Source organism: Grammomys surdaster, unplaced genomic scaffold (genome assembly GCF_004785775.1).
Source record: "Grammomys surdaster isolate TR1022 unplaced genomic scaffold, NIH_TR_1.0 136, whole genome shotgun sequence".
Classification (NCBI taxonomy): domain Eukaryota; kingdom Metazoa; phylum Chordata; class Mammalia; order Rodentia; family Muridae; genus Grammomys; species Grammomys surdaster.
In genome coordinates, this window is record NW_021604594.1 from 12493011 (window position 1) to 12504521 (window position 11511).

Genomic DNA, 11511 nt, shown 5'->3' on the forward strand with positions numbered 1-11511 from the left:
TGAGGTGGAGGTGGGGGAACACCATGCTTTCTTGATGTGGACCCCAAAGGGTAAATGATTCTGAAGGTTGAAGGGCGTTGGGGGCTGGGAAGGACAGAAAGAGACAATGTGGTCACGGTCTGAGGCAGAAGGACCCAGGAGACCAGAGGATAATAAGGGAGTGCAAACTGAAGTCGCTGGCCTTGAACCTCGGACTTGCTTGGGCTCCGTGGCCCAAGCATGACAAAAAGAAACAATTAAGAGTGGGATATCCCTGAGACCCAAGCAGAACTAGGGTTTCAGGTCTGCAAGTCAAGTTCCTGGGCACTCCATGAGCTTGGGTAGTAGCTTCTTCTCTCCCTCAGTTTTTCTCTTCCCAGGCCCAGTGCTGAGCGTGGTGGCCGTGGCTGCCTGTCTCCTGTAGGTGTTCGCTGTAAATGTTATGCCTAGAAGTTGTTCAGTTATACTCTGCCAAAAAAAATTTTTTTTGACAGGAACTGTTGTTCAGGAATTTGGGGACAAGTTAAATCTGTTGAACTCCTACCAAGTGCTGTTTTGATATTTGTGACATACATTTAGGAGTGGGCATGGGTGGACCGGCTGGAACAGGACTTCACCCTCATTGCTACTGTCTCCACTTCCACTGCCCTTTTAGGGCTGAGGCAGGGAACCTGGGGAGCAGGAAGCAGCCTGTGTCTTCTGGGATGCTTTTGTTCTCAGACAGCAACCTTGACCTTAAATCTCTCCAGAAAAAAAATTTCCATTTCCCCCGTGTTCAATAGACAGGATCTGGTTTCAGACCCGCAACCAAGGGCTTTCAGCAGCACCTCCCTGAGCGGGGCTTGTCCCTCAGCTTCATTCCCTTCATCTCTACTGCTTACGGTAAATATCACTTAACATACGATACCACACGAAGATTTCCAAAGGTGTCATCTTATACGGTGTGAAGAAGGAGACGTGTCTCCTAAATATTTTTGTTTATAAAGGTATTGGAGCTGTTGGGATGTTTCAAGGTTACTGAACGCTGGCTCCAAATGCCTCAGAGAATACTTAGAGGTGAGGATCCGGAGGGAAAAAACGACAATATATCACCTGTCATCACACAGAGGCTCAAGGTGGCATGGGAGGCCACAGAGCTAAGCGTATTAGTTATTTATTAGGCAGTGGACAACATTCTTTATATGCATTCTCAGGTCAATCTGAGAGTCAGGGACAGAGGGACAATACTCCACAAGGAACACTAACGACCTTTGAAAATGGAACAAAATAGTGAAAATTATATTTTGAGGGAGAATATTAACTGATAAAGGAGGACACTTAGGAGCTGCTTATTGTGGGTAAGGAATTATTTGAATACTGTCTAGAAGGAACACCAACAACTATTAGCTCATTCAGAGCATGTGCATGACTCCATCCACCCCTGGAGGTAGGTTTCAGTCACCAGTAGGTTTCAGTGAGGGCCACAAAGGGCCCAGGTCCCAGAGCCACCTCCCTTCCCTTGAACTGCAGCTGGGTAACTTCAAAGCAATGGTTCTGCCATTTCTGTCAATGGAATGAGAATAGAAGGTCTGTCTTAAATGACTTCCCAAGTGATAAGAACTAAAGGGTTATAGATTGTTACTCAAATACAAGAACGGGGAAACATCTCGGGAATCGAGGGGGGGAATCCCCTCCTTAGTCACAGTGTTATTGATGATATGCAGGTTATGCCCATGGTCTGAAAGGGTTTTGACTGTTATCAAGAACTACAAATGTAAAGGAAAATGCACCACTGATTATTGTTGTTGGAAGGGGGAAAAAAAACAGGCAAAGAATACTCTTCTACGTTTCTTTTTTATTGAATTCTTTCTTAGATTTATTTATTTTATTTTGTATGTTTTGCCTGTATTGTATATAAGTATGTCATATGCATGCCTGGTCCCCATGAAGGTCAGGCAGAGTTCCAGATGCCCTGGAGCTGGAGTTACGGATGGTTGTAAGCTGACATGTGGGTGCTGGGAAACACAGGTCCCTGCTAGAGCAGACAGTGTTCTAAACCATCTCTCCAACCCGTCTTTTAAAGGACATAAAATAACATCAGACTAAAAAAGACCATTCATGGTGTATTTTTATTTTGGAAAATGTCTAGAGAAGATAAATTTATAAAGATGGTATGTGGATTGGGAACTGAGCTGGGCAGTAGGCTGAAAGAGAGGCTATCAGGCACTCAAGAAGTGATTTAAAATTGCTTGTAGTGAGGAACGCACATGCTACAAAAATCACATAATCCCTGAATGATATGTTTTTAATGAGTGAAGGTATAGCATGCAAGTGACATCATAAAAAAACTGTTTAAAAGAAACAGTAAACCTAACAGTTGGAAGGGGAGCAAAAACTAATTAGGAAGAATAAGAGAAAGTTATAGGAAAAAAAATTAAAATTACCGTAGTTCCATCACCTAGAAGTGACCCTGTTAATATTTAAGTGAAAACTTCATTCTTAACTTTTCTATTTTAAAGGGCAGGGGCTGGAGAGAGAATTCAGTGGTTAAGGGCACTGACTGCTCTTCCAGAGGACCCCAATTGGATTCTCAGCACCACATCATGAGTCACAACCACCTGTACTCTGTTCCTGGGAATCTGATGTCTGCTTTTGGCATGAGCACTGCACACAAAATACCCATACACATAAAAAAAAAATGGTATAGCCACAAACACATAGATAGAACTGCAATCGATAGTCAATCATTTATGTTATAAATGTGTATAAATATATCTCTACCGGCTATAAAATATCAATAGATCATAAGCTTTTCTACAAGTACTGGGATATGTTTCATACATTCAAAGTATCTTCATTAGGAATCTTATTGGCTTCTGAATATTCAAAGATACAGTTAGAACTTGTGTAAGTGTTCTCTAGACCTGTTTTGATAATTGGTGAAAAATATTTCCTGCCTAATCCTGTCCTTGTAGTTCAGTGAGTTCTCTCTGACAGCTGAGATGTTCATTACAGACCTCCAACTAGATACAGAGTGTGTTATATGATGTATATGTGTTAATGCCTATTGGCCCTTAAATAAGCCACTTAATGTTCATGTTGTATTTTTGTGCATCTGAGCAGAAGCTAAGTTATCCGTTTGGAGATAGGCCCCTCAGTTCAATTTTCAATTTCTTCTTCCACTAAGAATCTGGTCTTAGATGAACTTTTAGCTTAAGATTCTCTTTCATCAGTAAACAGAGATGCTCGGTTCATGACATTATACGTGAGCATCGTGCTTGTAAGACATTGTCTTAGTTAGGGTTTTACTGCTGTGAACAGACACCGTGACCAAAGCAACTCTTACAAGGACAACATTTCATTGGGGCTGGCTTACAGGTTCGGAGGTTCAATCCATCGTCATCAAGGTGAGAGCATGGCATTGCCCAGGCAGGCATGGTGCAGAAGGAGCTGAGAGTTCAACATCTTGTTCCAAAAGCAAACAGGAGCAGGCTAGCTTCCAGGCAGCTAGGATGAAGGTCTTAAAGCCCACACCCGCAGTGACACACCTACTAAAACAGGGTCACACCTTCTTATAATGTCACTCCCTGGGCTGAGCGTATACAAACCATCACAGACATGTATCACAGGCACCAAGTACACAGTATGCATTCAATTACCCATAGTTGTTGCCCTCTGCACAATACAGATAAGCAGTGTGTGCCTTCTATGTGCTACAAGAACCTATTAATAAATCATTGAGGTTCCTTATATCGATGGCCCTCCATTTACAATCTGTAGCTTGAAATTTTCCACTGTGAAGGATTCAGGAGATGATGCTTCCTAAGAAACACGAACACTTCCTACTCAAGCTATTTTGAGCTTTGGTATCACAATCAACGCCATTCATTCTCTGCACAGCTCTGCCATTCTTCAAATGAGAGCTACACATCCCATAACACTGGATAATTATTGCCGTATAGAAATCAGAAGCACAGCAGCAAAAATCAAGTAGAGCCCTGCATTATCCCAGCCCTGGGAAATTCCATGGTAGACCGGGTGTTCACTGACATCACACTGGCTTCCACGATGCTAGAAGCTGAGAAGTCCATGATATACTTTCTAGAAGACAGAGACCTAAAACAGCTGGTGGTGTGACTCAAACTGAGTTCAAAGACAAGAGCATCAAAGACACTGGTAATATAAATCTAGGGTGGAGAACAGAGAACATGGAATATGATGTCGGTGTTCAAGAGTAAGACAGAAAGTGCAAACCCTTCTTTCCTCCACTTCTTGCTCTATTAAGTATCTGATGCCCAACCTGAGGAGGGAAATCTGCTTTGCTGGGTGTCCTACCAATCATCTGACTCTGGTCCTCTTGTTCAACCCAGAAAGAAGCAGGAGGAAGGCAAGGAAAAACTCTTAGGTGCTGATCTGCGGCAGTTTTTTTATCCTTTGGCAGCAGAGAGTAATGCTAGGTTTGATGGTTTGTGTATGCTTAACCCTGGGAGTGGCCCTATTTGGAGGTGTGGCCTTGTTGGAGTGGGTGTGTCACTGTGGGTATGGGCTTTAATACCCTAGTCCTAGCCTGGAAGTGAGTATTCTGCTAGCAGCCTTCAGATAAAGATGTAGAACTTTCAGCTCCTCCAACACTGTGCTTGCCTGGATGCTGCCATGCTCCTGCCTTGATAATAATGGACTGAACCTCTGAACCTGTAAGCCAGCCCCAATTAAATGTTGTCCTTATAAGAGTTCCCTTGGTCATGGTGTCTGTTTACAGCGGTAAAACCCTAAGACACTAGGTTTAAATTTTCTAAAACCTACTTTAATAAAGGTTCTCAGACAATTTGACCCCACACCCGTCTTCTAGCCTATTGTCCAAAGATAGGGAAGAAAAGATGGTAAACAGGACAAGAGGATGTAGACTTATTTAGAAGAAGTTCTTTGGGACAATAAAATCTTGTCAGGATACCAGCAGTCCAGTTCAGTAGTGTCAGGATATCAACATAGTCCTGTTCAAAAGTGTCACCAAACACTAATCAACAATGGCGGCACAATCTAGCAGAAACCACCAGGCCTTCTACAAATTGGCACAAGTCAGCAGGAGCAACCAGGAGTACCAGGAGTTCTCTGCCATGCCGCACTTGATGAAGTAAAGATCATCGAAGACAAGAGACCAACGAAGAGCTGCACCGCTAGCTATGCTAGTGCCCTGTCACTATCCACTGAGTCCTATTTATACTCTCTCCAAAGATCACCCGTCCTCCAATCCGTCTTGTTTCAACAAAATACCACGTGAGTCTGCATCACATGACACAACCAGAAATGCCCACATCAGATGGCAGCAGGTGGTACCTTCTAACGCCACAGTTTTCCCATAGGCCTTGGGAACTGGAATTCTTAGCCTTGTGTTGAACAGAGTTTTTAATCTCTTATCTAAGCTGAAGAAGTACTCAACCATGTTACAGATCCTGGGCTGTTATGATTTGAATCCAAAATGTCTCTTGTGGGTTCTTGTTTGGTCTCTGGCTAGTGGCACCATTGGGAAGCTCTGAAAACTTTGGGAAGTAGGACCTGGCTGTGGGAGGTGGGGTTGACTGCCAAGGCCTCTCCGTGCATCCTCCCTTCTTCTCCTGCTTCCTGGTCCACTGTACTGTGGACAGCAATGCTCTGCTGTGCTGCCCCCACCATCATGAGCTCCATCCTCTGAAAACACAGCTGAAATAAATCTTTCTTCCCTTAGTATTTGGGAAGTGTCTTCATCAGTGTAAAGAGACACCATGACCATGGCAACTCTTACTTAAAAAAAAAAAAAAGATATTTAATTAGGGCTGGCTTACAGTTTCAGAGGTTTAATCCATTATCTTCATGACAGGGAATGTGGCAGCATGCAGGCAGACATGGTAGCTGAGAGTTCTACATCTGGATCCACAGGCAGCAGGGCCCAGGATCCACTGAGCCTGGCTTGAGCTTTTGAAACCTCAAGGCCCACCTCCAGTGACACACTTCCTCCCTCATGGCCACACCTACTTCAACAAGGCCACACCTCCTAGTCCTTTCCAGTAGTATCACCCTCCAGTGACTAAGCATTCTTATTCAAACCATCAGCAGTCCTTGATAGGAACAGGACTAACACACCGGTCTAGGTGTGGGAATTCCCTGGCCCTTGGTAGTAGCTACTATTCCTTCTCCTGCCCTGGTGAGTCTAAGACTAGTAGGCCTTAAGACTGATACTGCTTCTGCTCCTGTCATTACCACCACTGCAGTGTCTAACTACTGTCCCTGTTTGTTCCAGCAGCCATTGTTGTGACTGTTTCTCCCCCTCTGCTCTGCTACAGCTGCTCTGTTGCCACTCTGGCGGTTCCACCGCCATCACTGCCAAGGCCACCATCGAGGTCACCATGGTCCCTGTGGGCCCGCCTCTTTCATAGCTGTCGAAGTCATGGCAGCTCTCCAGGGCTCCACTTCTGTGCCTCTAGCTGGCTCCATGTCACTATTCCTACCTTGCCTTTCTCTGTTTCCAGTTCAGCCCACTCCACTAACGTCAGATATCAGAAGCAGGCAAGACAGGGCCTCTTGGGAGAAGCATTTTTATTGAGCCTCAAGTTGTCATACCAGAGAGGCTACAGAGACATGTGCCTCCTGGCCAGCTTTGTAAAGCTGTCTTCCCTTGCAGCCAGAAACAGGGCATGGCACCAATCACAGAAAACCTTCATGCAAATGAAGGACCCTGTTTATGCCAATCATGGCTTTGTCCTTTGCACCAGTCACAACTGACCCTCCCTCTGTTAGGTCACTGTGAGACGTGCTCCCTTCTGCCTGGACGTAATTGGATGCCAAAAACATCAAACAAAGGTTGTCTGAAACACATGTGGTCAGAGCTGCACCTTTGTATGCAGAGAAAGCAGCTCCACTTGTCATGCAGTTTCTTCATGGTGTCCAAGGAACATTCAACATGCCCAGTGGTGGCATAAAGATAGACCAGCTGTCAATGTGACTGACCGTCCTCACAAGGCAGCCGAGAGACTATGGGAGCATCTAATAGACATCAGCTAGGAAGTTACATAGCCCTATCTTCTTACAGCTTTCCTATTTACTACGAGGAAAATCAACTCCAGAAGGCATGCCTACAATAAACTACTTGCTAATAGTGATTTTGACAAGTCTTCACAGAGCTCTGGCAATGCTTAATACCTGCCTGTCCCCCCTCCCCCATCTGCCTTAAATTCAGGGATTCAAATGCTAATCTCATGGAGAAAAACCTTCAGAGACACATTCAGAGAGTGGGCACCTCTAGATACAGTGTAGTTGACACAGGAAACTAAGCCATCAACTCTTCAGGCAAGCCCTTGCTCACTTATCACCTCCTAAGCACTGTTTTTTTGGTTTTTTTGAGACAGGGTTTCTCTGTGTAGCCCTGGCTGTCCTGGAACTCACTCTGTAGACCAGGTTGGCCTTGAACTCTGAAATCCACCTGCCTCTGCCTCCCAAGTGCTGGGATTTAAGGTGCCACAACTGCCGGGCATCTCCTAAGCACTCTTTTGCTTTCTTTATACTTTTGTGTTTTTATTGAGAATCTGTGCCTCTGCTCCTGGCTGAGAAATCTCATCGCCCTTCCGCTCCAGCGCCAGATGACACTCTGGAGTGTAACGGCGGTGATTTGGGCTCACAATGACTGTATTGATACAGTAGCTGACTTGAGTCAGCTCCCTCCTCTACACCTTCAGCAGACATTCCTACTCTTCTAACATGATTGCCTGTCTAGGTGAGGCGACTCACCTGGGAGTTGTAAGGAATCCCACACTCATTAGCAAAGTACTTCTCTGTGGGCCCTTGAGCTTTCTAAGGAACAAGTGTGTAATTAAAACCATCTGATCAGGAGAGCCCCAATTTGTGGCTTATATTTAAAATTTAGTTTTGAAGGTATGTCCATTTCAGGGAAGGATAACCAGATTACTGTTTTAAACGATAATAGAGGGAATAGGAAACAGCTAAAATTTTGCTTATGATAATACAACATTCTTAAGTTTCACCGATAAAGCAAAATCACAGGTGCCTCCTGTTTGCAATACTAAGTTAAGCATTCTTAGATCTCTCTTGGTGGGCTTTTTGTTGCTGTTGTGTATGTGTGTGTATGGGTGGATGGGTGCCATCCCTGTGTTTATTGAGAATTAGTGTCCCAATGATTCTCAATTCCTGTGAGGTTCAAAGACAACTGATGACAGCCATTCTCTCCTTCTGACTTGACTGCTCCAAAGTATGGTGAGAGGCTTTTTACTGTAGGTGTGAGAGACAGTCACAGCTAGAGGCATCTGGGAGAGTCCAGATTGAGCACAGCCAGCAGAATAGACTGGACCTTGGCGGGGATGGGGAAGGAGGTGGAAAAAGAGGAGAAGAGAGAGGGCAAGAGTGGGGACCAGGAGAGGATGAAGAATAGAAAATGCACACAGCCTAAATAGCTGAATTATATAGGAATAAGAACTTGGGAGAAGGGAAGTAAGGCTCAGGGACTGGAGATGTATGGGGTAGTGAGTGGGGATGAGAATTGCCAGAGGAGCCTGAATAGCTCCAACAAGTTCTTTGGTGCAGAGAGGGCCTCGCAGCCAGAGTGTGCTTTGGTGTTCTAAGTAGGTACCATAGTTAGCCGTTTGTCCTGAGTTTCTTTGGGGTCTAATACCTTTCACCGTGTGAGTCCCCAAATGATCAGGCTCAGCCACAGGAGCCTCCTCCCTGGCTCTCTTTGTGGGTTTTAGAAAAAGAGCTTTTGTCTTGGTTTGCTTTCTTTATGATCGCAGCATTTAAAAGCTGATTCGTTTGAAGAGGAGTTAACTTATTTAGTTTCAATTGCACTTTAAATACAACCAGCTGTTAGAAACCAACAAAGATCAGTGTCGGTGTCACACGAAGGAACAAAGTGAAAGTGGCTCTGCAAGGATTGTTTCCCCAAAATCCATGTACTGGAACCCAAACTGGGCGAGCACACGCACGGGTCAGAAGGTGTTATGAAATATAGGCGAGGGGGTAGCTGGTGGCAGGTAGCTGGTGGCAGGTAACGGTGGCAGGTGATGATGTAAGCCTTTGCTAGGTCCCTGGGAGGAGCCTAGCAGAATCGCCCAGAAGCTAACAGCAGATTCACCTGGTTTTCATACTAACACGTGAGTGACTGTATCTTTCCCCCATGGGCTGGAGTCTGACCTCACAGACTTTGGGAATTAAAAGAATCCACACAAAAGAAATGAAGAAAAGGAGGAAGGGGGCCCACTGCCTTTGTGTGAAGAAAACTTTTACCGGGTAGGGGAGGTTAAAATATTTAAATAAAGTTTTATGAGGTGAGGGAATTTTATGAAATATTGGCCTTCTGCTGGCTAGCTACCTTTGATAGAAAAACAAAAACATTTTTCACACAACTTTGAGGCACCAGAATTAAGCCAACGACCAAATGGCATGAGGGCTGAGGGAGAAGTAGATTTGGGGATGTGTAATCTAGAGATCTGACATCTCACACATTTTCACTCCTGTGCTTATGCTATAGGTGGAGTGTTGAGTCTCACTGGTCCTTAGAATAAGTTTAGACCAATATGATTTACATGTCAATGGTCCTGAGGTTCCAGAGAAAATGTCCACCAGGTTCACGCAGGGTTGGTTAATGTAAACTTCATGTTTTGTATTCTCTAGAAGAGAATAGATACAGCTATACTCTTGCCCTATTTTACAGGAAGATAAAGTATAGTGTTGCTACATATAGTTTGTCAGGTCCAAAGGGAACACAAGTTCCCCAAACTCCTTAAGTCCATGTATATGTCCATAAGTGAAAGTCTTGACTTAATTCAAACTGGGTGATAGAAGGATTTCTGAAGGTGGTTTTCTGTCCCCAAAAGGAGTTCATTTCCCTCCCCTCCATTGACATATGCCGTGGTGGTTCAGCATTTCAAAGCCCATGCTGGCCTCTAGGCTCCCTCAATGTATAGATATTATACATAGTATAACATTGTGTATACATTGTATACATTTGTATATCTATACATTGTATACAATGTATATACAATGTTATACTATGTATAATGGTATACATTTCAAAGCCCTCTCGCTAGCATCCTGGCCCCTCTCCCTCCCCCTTAACCCTAAACTCCCAGCCCTGTCTTCCCTCCCCAAACTACTCATCCTCCTTACAGTCCAGCTACTCTTGCTGTACCCTGCTAACCCAGTTCCCTAGCCCTGGCCATGTCCAGTCTGTTTCATTTACTCTCTGCTCTGGACTCTTTCAGATGCCTATGGATATTTTTATCTCTCTTACCAACAATAAAAACCTTTCCCCTACTGGAACAGTCATTTCAGAAGTTTGCTTACAGAGTCCCCCCTCACACACATAGTTTAAAAACCTTCAACTAATAAAAAAGCAATTCTGTTAAATTAATGAAAGAAAATCCTAAAAGAAAAAAATCTTTTCCTCTGGAAGTAAAACTTTATGCTAGGGAAGCACACTGATGTGAACAAAGAAACCAGCAGTTATGCTGTATTGATTCATAAGCTGCCATCTCCTCACTACTAGACAAGTGGCTATGGGGAAGCTGAAATGGTCCACCTGACCATCCCAGATACAACATTTTCTCTGGAACCCCAGGATGAAGGCAGTCATTGATATGTAAATCATATTGGTCTAAACTTACTCTGAGGACCAATGAGGCGCAACACTCCACCTATAGCATAGGTGACCCTGCACAGGAGTGAAAGTGTGTGAGATGTCATGTCCTCAAGCTGAGTAGGCAAAGTTGCAATAATGAACCTGGGCAAACATATCCTGGCTTTGGCACTACACACTCTTGAGAAATATATCTATATTGACGAAATATCAAGGTGGCTTTGCTATTCAATATTGTGGGAGAGATCCATAGAGTATTCAGCTCAGAAAAATCTCCTATGACATTATTGTAAACATTTTATATAAACATTATTATGTACATTTCTCACACTCATGGAGAAAATCATCATTAAAACTTTCAAGTGAATTAGTCACACAGCATTTGTTGCAATTTCCTTTGTGTCTATAATCCAATATGTTGCCTACATATCTCCATAACAGATTACTTTATATAGTGGATTCTACAGAGGAAAATAAGCACAAGTAAGAAAATGTGACTAAAAATTGTCCTGATTATAATAAAACAAGAGTGTATAGAACTTGGAAGGAGTAACATGAACAGCTGCCAATTACAGTAAGACAAATCTTGACTCATAAAATTATAAGGAGCTGAGCCCTTTTGGTCTGGTGACATCCATTTTTCACTTTGAAAATACAAATGATCTGGTTCATCAGTTTCTGAGAATTACCAGTTAGATCCAAAGAGAGACATGAACTTTGTACTAGCAGGAGGTGAAAATGAGAAGGGTCTTAGTTAGGGTTTCTATTACTATGTTACCATGTTACTATATTACTATATTACTATGCAGCATGTAGCTTTTGCTACCCCACCTAAGCTCCTGCAGCACTACCAGCCCCAACCTAAGTCCCTTGAGTCCATGGATAAAAAACACAGACACATACAGTTGTTCAATTTCAACTTGCCTTTTTGGCGC